This window comes from Hyla sarda, chromosome 1 (genome assembly GCF_029499605.1).
Source record: "Hyla sarda isolate aHylSar1 chromosome 1, aHylSar1.hap1, whole genome shotgun sequence".
NCBI lineage: Eukaryota > Metazoa > Chordata > Amphibia > Anura > Hylidae > Hyla > Hyla sarda.
This window is the reverse complement of record NC_079189.1, coordinates 340,653,108-340,664,382: the sequence shown is the minus strand read 5'-3', so window position 1 is coordinate 340,664,382 and position 11,275 is coordinate 340,653,108. Positions and strand designations below refer to the sequence as shown.

The window sequence follows — 11,275 nt, the reverse complement described above, 5'->3', positions numbered from 1 at the left end:
ACGTCCTGGTGCGTTAAGTACCAGCTCACCAGGACGTACATTTACGTCCTGCGTCGTTAAGGGGTTAACAATGTATGTAGCATTTTCACAGTAGGCCCGATGAAGACAAAGAGTCAAATTAATATTTTATTTTTTGCCAAGTCCAGACCCTAATGAACCATTGTGTTTATATGGTATCTCTTCTCCTGCCTTGATGTTTAAACGATTTATCCAATATCAGGCCAAAAATAAATCCCAGTTTCTCACAAGTTTTCCTATGTGTCCAAGCAGTTCTCAGTCCAAGTTTCCCCTTTTTAGGTTCCCCACTAGATACCTGACATTGTCCCTGTAAGGCTGGGTTCACATATGTCCTGCATCCGGCATAAGTGAACTCAGCCTAAATCTAGACGCAACTGATTCCACAACTGATGACAAGTTGTCATCAGTTGTATGGCATCTGGCGTCCATTGTTTGTGCACAGCAGACAAGGGAACGCATTAAGCTGCGTTCCCCTGTCCGGTGCCCTCCAGCCTGTCCAACCATCCAGCATCAAAATTGAAATGTTGGATGATTGTGAACTATGCTATTGAAATGAATGGGATCGGTTCTAGCATCAGTTTCCCTCCGGTGCTCGCCGGAGGAAAACTATGCCAGACACCTGAAATATGTGAACCCAGCCTAAGTGTCACTCCAACATTGTGAGTGTTGTGTGCACTGCCTGTAAAATACAAGATTAAACCATGCCCGCTTCCACCACTTGCCTGATGTATTGACTAGGTAGGAGCACAGGTAGCAGCAGGGTTGACAGTCATTTGCATGAAGACCAAAAAAATACTGTAGACACATGGCATAGAGAATAAAGCTTGACGCTGGTAAAAACCAGGACACATGGAATGCTGGTGGTTGCCAACCTGCAGCATTACAGATGTTTACATCTGTCACCGATTACTATAATAATGGGAAAAAAAATTATTCACTTCAATGAGCTGCAGTAACATCCACTACACAGTATACAGAGCTGTCTGCTTCAAGCTCTATATACTGAATATATCGATGCTGTGGAAAATGGCGTCTTAGCAGGGTTGCCCACTGTTGTACTCTTACTGATCAAATACAAATGGTCTATCCTTTTAAAGAGTGCCAATCATTTGAACAAACCTCTGACATATTGACATCTCAGAAATTTGTATCAGTGGGCATCCAGGTATTAAGACCCCTACTAGTCACTAGAATGAATCGGCAGAAGCGCATGTCTGCTCCCGCTCTGCCCCTTCATCTCTGCTCTGTACAACTAAAATCAGCAGTATACAAAAGTACCAGAATTCCTTTAGACATAGTAACATAGTAACATAGTTCATAAGGTTGAAAAAAGACCAGAGTCCATCAAGTTCAAGCTATATCCCTAATGAGTCCTTACTGAGTTAATCCAGAGGAAGGAAAAAAACCCTCTTAAAAATTCCTTCCCGACTCCAAATATGGCAGTCAGAATAAATTCCTGGATCAACTTTCTGTCCCCTATAAATCTAGCATACATAACTAGCAATGTTATTACTCTCCAAAAATGCATCCAGACCCCTTTTGAATTATTTTATAGAGTTCACCATGACCACCTACGGGAGTGAGTAATTCCATATACACCCGGACCCTCACCAATACAAAATTCTGGCATGTTTGTTCAAATGATAGGTTTTAAGGGACTTTAGAGGGATATATCAGTATTAAACAAACATTTCATATGTTTGGGAGGGAGTGGTAAACAATAATAAACAAGTCAAAAAGCATGGTCTGTTCCGCACAGCTCCTGTTTTAGCTTCTTCTTGTCTCTCGCTGATCGGTTCTTATTGTTACTCCCAAGAGAAGTCTTCTGAGTAAGACCTGCTTGCCCAGCCAAGTTCTGACTTAGGTAGGACACCACTGTGAACAGCAATTGACTAAGGTCCTGCTTCTTCTTCTTAGCAACAGCACCAAGCACCAAGATTTGTGATTTTGAATTTTTTTATTTTATTTTTTTACTGCTCCTTCAGCAACATGTCAATTTGTTTTCATACAGGAATAAACCTTTAGCATTACATACCATGAACACCCTACAGGGACTGCTGTTTTAAAGATGCTCTGGCCCAGTTGTCTCTTGTCAAAGTCACTTGCTTGACTGCTTGATCACCAGCAATATTTTTTATCTAGAAAAAAAACAAGATAAATATTTGCTATATATATTTTTTAATATGTACATTTTTTACAATAAACAAATAAACATTTTAACAATTAACAAATAAAGTCAGATTCCTGCTGGTGTGTTTTATCCTATTATTTCAATATAAAAATCTATTATAGTATAAATTGGTATGAAGACAATGGCCCGGATTTACTAAGAGTGAAGTGTAGGTTTTGTTGTGTTTTTTGCTGTTCTGACCTTTTTTTTTACATGGTATTTACTAATTTACTCTGGAAACTTTATATATGCTTTAAAGTGTAGGGTTTTCTTCCCAGAAAATTTACGATTTTCAGAGTGGTTTTCAGAAAAGACAAGTGATTTGGGATGAGATTTAGGAAACACGCCTCTTTTCCCGAACACCACGACCTCTGAGTTTTTCTGATTCTGTCTGGTTTTTTATGTCACACATTCAGAATTTACACAGAATTTAGGCGCACAACCTGACAAAAAGAGTCGGAATGCTGTTTGTAAATGAGGGCCAATGTATTACACCCTTTCAGAAAAGCTAAATTAAATTTTACAATACCTAAATATCACTCTCTAAGAAGTCATAGACATAAGATATGTCTGACAGGTAAGACAAACTCAGACATCAGCGTCTACCATCTTTAAGGCTCCAGAGGTATGACAGCAAAACCAGGTTATTGAATACAAATTACTTTTCTATTTCAGGTTGTCACTAAATTCTATAGGACATGTCATTCCAATGTAGTTTTTTTTTCAGCTTCAAGTCTTTTTACCACAATTGATTGTGTAATATGCTTTTCTAGACAAGTCAAATTGGTGATGGATTGTATTTGTAAGAAATGAATGAAGTGGCTGTAAAGTTGTAACAGTCAATTAAGTAGTAAAGTAGTTGTTCTAAACTTCTACTTGGCCTTCCATCTGAGGGTCCACTTCAATTCAGGTCTAACAAGATTCCTTGCTTTATTCATCTGCCAATACACCAACTAGCAACAAGAAACATACCTTGTTTGAACATCTTTATATCTTTTAATTAATGTTGACATAGTTTTCCAACAAAAAACAAAAACTTTTTTGTTATTTTATGCCAATGCTTTCAAAAGTCTTCTTGACTGACCGAGGCTTATAGAATCTCTTGACAGATGTTGATCACTTAAAGACCACCAGCTGAGGTCATGAATTCTTGAGCCATTTTGCTGTGTCCATTGTCAAACTCCCTAAAGAATAAACAGATTCTTATCTGATCTCAAATCTTTATTTAAGGTGTACGCATAATAAAAGGCTCCAAAAGTGAAGAGCCCATAACATTGTGTTAAAGAGAGCATATTAAACTGTTGCGGGTCACCTGGAAGAATAACACTGCTGAGTGGTTCACTATGAAGATTAATGTGTTCTTTATAGAGCATAGGAAACTTTATTTAGTATAGATGCAATTATTGTGGATTAATAGATTCTTACAGGTAAATATTGTAGTTTTTACAAAAATAAATGTAGAAATAATTTTTAAGTGACTTTTTATATCTTCTACTATGTCACTGGGATATTTCAGAATTAGACCTGGTGAAGACCTGGAAGCTAAAAATCCATATAATTTGCTATAAAGAAAGTGTCATTCTACCTTTAAAATTGAAGAGTTATCAGTCATTAACACAGCTTGAAAATGAATGATAATTGTCCATGTTACAATAAATAAATAAACTTGTTAATATATTATAGAAAATGCAGCCCTATTTCTACATGTAAATATTGCAGTTGCTCAGTGTATGTATGTGTATATATATATATATATATATATATATATATATATATATAAATCATTCTCCCAACAATTACAAAATGTCTGCAATATAGTAGGGAGCAGTGCAGCCCTGATGCTGCACCAAACCACTGTCCCTACCTGCTTGGGCAATCCACCCTAAACAATAGTGTTGAGCGCGAATATTCGCAATTCGAATATTTATTGTGAAATTCACATTATCACTTATTCGTGAATATGGCAAATATAGCACTATATATATATATATATATATATATATATATATATATATATATATTCGCAATTTACGAATATTCGTAATTTTTTCCCCACAGAACACATCACAATGATCTCGTCCCTCCTTGCTTCCAGCTTGTGGTCTAAAGAAGGCTCCTATACTATTTTCTGTATTAGACTGGAGAGCAAATTTTCGCGAATATGTGAATATGCGAATATTCGCGAATATCCTAATATTTGCGAATATCGTCACTAAAGAATATTAGGAGATAGATAGATGGATAGATAGATAATATAGATAGATACTTAGATAGTTATCCACATGCACACACATGCATGCGCATTGCGTGAGATATCGCAATTTTGAATATGGCGTATGGCGCTCATCACTACTAAACAACGGCCCCCAACTATCCTCCACACAGAGACTGGCCAGTTTTATAAACATATATTTCTTAATACATTTATGTCCCCACTTAAAGGGGTTATCCACCATAAGATGATTTTAGTACGTACCTGCCAGACAGTAATGGACATGCTTAGGAAGGATCTGCACTTGTCATGGGGCTAAATGGCTATGTTGGGACATTACCATAAGACTTTTGCTAGCTTTTGTAGCTGGAATTTCCTGTTTGAGTTTTCTTTTTTTGCCTACAAATCCCATAATTCCATTTTCCTCCCTCCCACACATCAGCCACCCCACCCATTGAAACATAAATGAGCTGCATCCATTCAAAAGACCTGTGGTTTTCAATCAGGGTGCCTACAGCTGTTGCATTAGTTGCAGATTGATCTCTATCCCACCAAGCGATCACTCCACCCATTGAAGCAGACAGGTTCCCTGTCATCAGCTGACTAGTGCACCAGGTCTTTGCCACATTGCAACCTGGGAAAAAAGAGACAACAGTCATTTTGTATGCTGTTAAAAATAAATCTTGGGGTGAAAATCACATAAGAATTGTAAGAAAATTGTCACACACAGGTAAAGACACTATATTATGAACTACACTAACTTTACAGCCCCTGTAGTATAGTCAAATAAAAAAAATTCCTGGAATACCCCTTTAACCTCTTGGGGACGGAGGGCGCTATTAACCCTTTAGTCGCGGTGTCTAAGGTGAAATTGAACCATTGCTTGTTAGCTCAGGGGGCTGTTCTGGAGCGCCACGATGAAACAGTTTACAGGACAGCAGGAGGGTCCCTACCTTCCTCCTCGCTGTCCGATCGCCAAATGACTGCTCAATGCCTGAGATCCAGGCATGAGCAGAAAAGCGGCGGAATTATTCCTATGAAAAACCATTGATCAATGTAAAAGATCAGTGTGTGCAGTGTAATAGCCCTCTATGAGAACTATAACACTGCAAAATGTGGAAAAAGAAAGTGAGTAAAGATCATTTAACCCCTTCCCTAATAAAAGTTTAAATCACCCCCCTTTTCCCATTTAAAAAAAAACAAAACTGTGTAAATAAAAATAAACATATGTGGTATCGCCACGTGCGGAAATGTCCGAATTATAAAAACATATCGTTAATTAAATCGCACGGCCAATGGCGAACACGCAAAAAAATGCCTAATTCGGAAATATCGTATTTTTGGCGCAAAAAAATGAGCCTTCATACCACGCCGTATGCGGATAAATAAAAAAGTTATAGGGGTCAGAAGATGACAATTTTAAACGTATAAGTTCACGGTGCAAAAAATTAACCCTCATACCACGCCGTACGCAGATAAATAAAAAAGTTATAGGGGTCAGAAGATTACAATTTTAAACGTATTAATTTTCCTGCATGTAGTGAGGATTTTTTCCAGAACTACGACAAAATCAAACCTATATAAGTAGGGTATCACTTTAATTGTTTGGATCTACAGAATAAAGATAAGGTGTCATTTTTACTGAAAATGTACTGCGTAAAAACGGAAGCCCCCAAAATTTACAAAATGGCATTTTTTCTTCAATTTTGTCGCACAATATTTTTTTTTCCATTTTGCCCTAGATTTTTGGGAAAAATGACTGATGTCATTACAAAGTAGAATTGGTGGTGCAAAAAATAAGACATCAGATGGATTTTTATGTGCAGAATTGAAAGGGTTATGATTTTTAAAAGGTAAGGAGGAAAAAATGAAAGTGCAAAAACTGAAAAACCCTCTGTCCCCAAGGAGTTAAACCAACTCTCCAGAAGCCCAATTGAAGACAGGATTATGAGCTTTCAACCAATTAAGAATGAAAATAATATTTGCAGATGGATTTTTTTATAACAAAAAAGGAACATTTCTTCAAAATTCAAGAAACCTACAAAGTAAATCTACACAATTTTTCTACAGTCCAGAGGTGTATCATCTACTCCAATCACCCGTATAGGGTTGGTCAGAATACTTAAATGCAAGCAGGGATTAAAACTTTAGCATTATCTTTGGGAAATACTTGTGTGCCTCAATGGCCTTCTCTGATAAGCATCTAGGAGTTGGAGGTTCCCGACTACTTGCATCTGGTACAAGACTTGAGGACATGGTTGCCATCTTCACGGTAGAAGCACAGACCCTTGCTCTTGTAGAATTCTCTCCGTTTCTGAGGGGTCATAATCAGTTGCATGGGTTTCTCTACTGGCAGGGTAGAGACAGGAGTAGACCCAGTATAATGTTCATGTTACTGTCAAATCTTGAGTAGGGAGTAGTGCAGCCCTGGTGCTAGCCCTAATCATTGTCCCTACCTGTTTGGATGATCTGCCCTAAACTGCAGAGCCCAACTGGGAAACAGTCCCTACACTGAACAAAGGAGCAAGGGCATAAATAATTTTCAGTCAGTCCTGGTCAGCAACAATCAGGCAGAAAGGTACCAAGTCAGCAAACAAATGGTTAATCAGGGATAAGCCAAGATTCCAAAGCCAGAGGGCAGCTAAAGTACAGAACATAGGGCAAAGGAAAGTCAAGTAACAGGCAGAAGGTCAGATACACAGATAACTTATCAATTTACGGTACAAACCTGAGTGCAGGGAAAATTCACTTATATAGAAATAAATGCCCATGAAATGGTGCTGGGGTTGAATCATGTAACACAACAGCAAACCTCACACCTAGAGAGAGCTCCAGATGGGGGTGTAAAACCCCTTCAAAATGTACCCTCCTTTAAAACTTACCTTTTATTATTGTGATAATCTAAAACTTGTATGAATTTGAAAGGAAACCTATTAGTTAAAAGCCCAGCAGCATTTACCACTCTATATTTACACAATCTCTCATACGAGAGTAAACATGCGTCCTGTGCCTGCAGCGCTACAGGAGCTAATAGGTGGATAAACTGCTGTTGTTAAAACTTAAGATGCACTTCCTCCCCTACATGTTTTGTGACCTTAGTCACATCATCAGGGGTATCTGAGGCATATGGCACTCAGGGGCCCTCTGTCTGATCCTTTATGGACATTAGAAGGACCTCCCCCAGACTAGCCATCCAATCCTGAGATCGCTTGAAACTTTGTATACATCATGCTCCTCACAGATTTTAAGAGGTCATTTCGTACCTCATGTAAGTGTCTACACTTTGTTGTGACCTCCATCCTGTTTGTGTGTGGATTCTCTGAAGTTCCGGCGCTGTTCTCCAGCGCACATCCGGGATAGTCACGTTACCATATTGTCATGTGATGCAATTCATGATGATCTGCAACATTAATTGTCAATCAAAGCATGTGATTTCTATAGTGACATTTCTGTGTTTCATTGATTGTATCCGGCTGTCATAACAAATATAACCCACGTGACATTCCTTATTCTAAGCCAGCGCATGCGCGCGGACTTAAAAACTTAAAAACCGAAGGAATATAGGGACATATATCAACATTGTTAGTGAATATTAGGTACCATTATTCACATGTTATTAGATTTAAATGGGGGCTGGCATATAGCTTACTCTTAGAGCATCATTATATATTCTTTATATGTTTAATTGTCACTCAAAGAAATCAATAACTCCAATCCCTCTCATACATTTAAATATTATAAATGTGACAGTTCTTTCTGTCAAGATACAATTTTCACTTGACTCCTCCCATATTTAGCTGCAAAATAATCTAATTTTAATGATTATCACGTGATCTTATTGGTGAAGATATGAAAAAAGCAAAAAACAGGAAGACAAATTGTTTTATTCCGATGACCACATTACATATATATAAAGGCAATCTTATTCTTTCACATGTCACAATATATGGTGAATTACTGCTAGATTTGCCCCATACATTATTCCATTAACAGTGGATTCCACTAAGTCTACTACTCTACTTCAATATATATTATTTCAAACGAGCTCCGAGTGAAAGGATCCGCTGGTAATTCAAAATTCAACTTGGATGTCAAAGGTCTTCAACTCAATGAATGGTATAATTACACTGCATACTATGATTGTAGGGCCCTACCAAATGTGGCTCTTTCACATTTAAAATTATCTTTACATATATGTATATAGCAAAATATTATTATTAGGTTGTAAGGTACAGTTACAAAAATGCAGAAAAAGAAAAATCCTCATTAAGTCCAAAGGGACTTTAACTTCCCAATCTAAAAATCCATATTGACTCTTGGCTTTTCCATATTACCCTTACATTGGCCTATGGTCTTTTAACATATCTCCCAGAATTTAAGGTAAAAAATCTGGTCCTTATGTATTGTCCTCATATGTCTGGCTAAATGCATGTCACTGTGCGTATGGTACTTAAATGTTTGGACATCCATCTCTTGAATTCTTGGCTAGTTTTTCCAATATACAACTTTGGACAACTGCATTTGGCCGCATAAACAGTATTTGTCGTAGAGCAGTTAATGAGCTGTCTAATGTGGTATACCTGACCATCCACTGGATTCCTAAATTATTTTATTTTTGGTATAAAAATCACAATGACCACAAGGGAAGAAGATCACTTTTCTCAACTATTGGATTGCCCTCATTGTATGAGGAAAAATGGCTGTGGACTAGAAGGTCCTTCAAATTAGGTCCTCACCTTAATGTCAACATTGGTCTATTACCCACAACTTCTCTGATATAATTATCAAGCTCTCAGACAAAGGTGGTAATATAGTAATTATGGACAGGGAGGAATACATAAGAATGACCATGGCCCTCTTGGAAGATACAGAAAAATATCAAAGACTCAAAACATGCCCTACAGTGTCCTTTCTAAACGAATTGAAAGATCTTCAAGTGTTACACATAATGTTGGTTTAATCATTACCTTCGTATCTGAAGGATACAAATGATACAATTAAGCAACTCCAGGATATAACCGTCGCAGACACCACCATGTTGATGAGCATAGATGTTGAGAGTCTATACTCAAATATTAAACATGAACTTGGGATCACAGCAGTGAAAAAGTACTTGAACACACGTAGTATTGACTTTAAAGAAAACACCAAATTTGTCACTGATTTGTTATTTGCATTAACACATAATTATTTTCTACTTAATGACACTTTTTATTTTCAAACAAAGGGCACTGCAATGGGGTCCACGTGTGCACCAAATTATGCAAATCTTTTTTTTTTTTAGGGTGGTGGGAAGACACTTTTTTTTCAGAGGAGTATCACGAATACAATAAACACGTTTTATTTTGGGAAGGTTTATAGATGATGTTTTTATTTTGTGGGATGCGGATAGCACTTTTTTCACGTCATTTATGGAGGCCCTCAATAATAACATAATTGGGATGCACTTCACTTATGAAATAGGGGGCAGGCACATACATTTTGGGGATTTATCAATTTACATTGATATGGATAATAAAATACAGACACATGTTTTCCGTAAACCTTCTTCTATCAACGGATTATTGGCATAGCTGGCACCAAAATGCTCTCAAAAAGAGCATTCCTGTAGGACAATTCTTAAGAGCAAAATGAAATTGTTCCTAAGGAGGGACATTTAAAGAGCAATGTAAAAAACTCTGCAGAAGGTTCACAGTTCAGGGTTATCCGAAGGCCTATAACAGAGCCAGGAGGAGTGATAGAAAGGCTCTTCTATCCTCCGTTAGACAATCACCCCCGCAGAAATATATCAGATGTATTGGAACATTCGATGGTTATGCCACGAGAGTGACCAATATTATGCAGAGATTCTGGCCAAATCTTCAAGCTGACAAAGACCTCAGAGAAGTTGTGGGCAATAGACCAATGTTGACATTCAGGCAAGGACCTAATTTGAAGGACCTCCAAGACCGCAGCCATTTTTCCTCATACAATGAGAGCAATCCAATAGTCGAGAAAAGTGTGGGCTCCTTCCCTTGTGGTCACTGTGATTTTTGCAAGTTTATACCAAAAATAAGAGAATTTAGGAATCCAGTGGATGGTTGGGTATACCACATTAGACAGTTTATTAACTGCTCTATGAGAAATACTGTTAATGTGGCCCACTGCAGTTGCCCGAAGTTGTATATTGGAAAAAAATAATATTAACAATGCAGTCCCTAGGGTAATAGAGCTACGCCCATAGAAAACTAACAAAAATACAATAGAAACAAGTTTATAGCGATCAACTAATGATAACTTTTAGAGATGAGCGAATCAAAGATGACAAATCCAAATTTGTTTCAATTTTATGAAAAATCGCTTCATTAAACTCCATTTAGTGCGGTCCAGGCTCCAGGGCATCTAAAATGGCGAATCCACATGTTAAGACATGGGGCAAGGAACTCTGGGAAGGTAGGAATAACGGTAGGCGGAATGACACTGAAAGATATGCAGGATGCAGCCTATCAGCAGGTAGTCACCCCTGTGATGTCTCAGCCCTATATAATTGGCAGCCATATTCAGGCTAGTCACTTCATTCATTACACTGCAGAGAGAAAGGACGGACAGCCTGTATGTTACACAGAGAAGATTTTTTCAGCAGCATTTCACCTCCTAGTCACATCAGCGTTCTGGTGGACAGATAGCAATGATTTTTTTTTCACTTAAAAGGATTTTTACTGCAGCCATTAACCTCCCAGTCACTTTCTACAGCATTGAATTAAAGAGAGGGGAAGAAAGCTGTCTGTTGCCTCATATATTTCAACAAACTGCCTCAACTTCATAAACCTTAGCAGAGGAGGCAGAAATAATTTTTCAGCGCAATTCTATGTATTTGTTCCACAACAAATCATCTG

General features: G+C 37.7%; 1 long non-coding RNA gene across 1 annotated transcript in view; it reads right to left on the bottom strand.

The window, feature by feature from the left end:
* Positions 1-3,248: 3,248 nt before the first annotated feature.
* The window catches only part of LOC130307254 (uncharacterized), a 216,284-nt gene continuing 208,257 nt past the window's right edge, over positions 3,249-11,275 (bottom strand). Inside the window, exon 3 of the long non-coding RNA XR_008856460.1 lies at positions 3,249-3,372. This is a non-coding gene — a long non-coding RNA (uncharacterized LOC130307254). The remainder of the gene's footprint in view (positions 3,373-11,275) is intronic.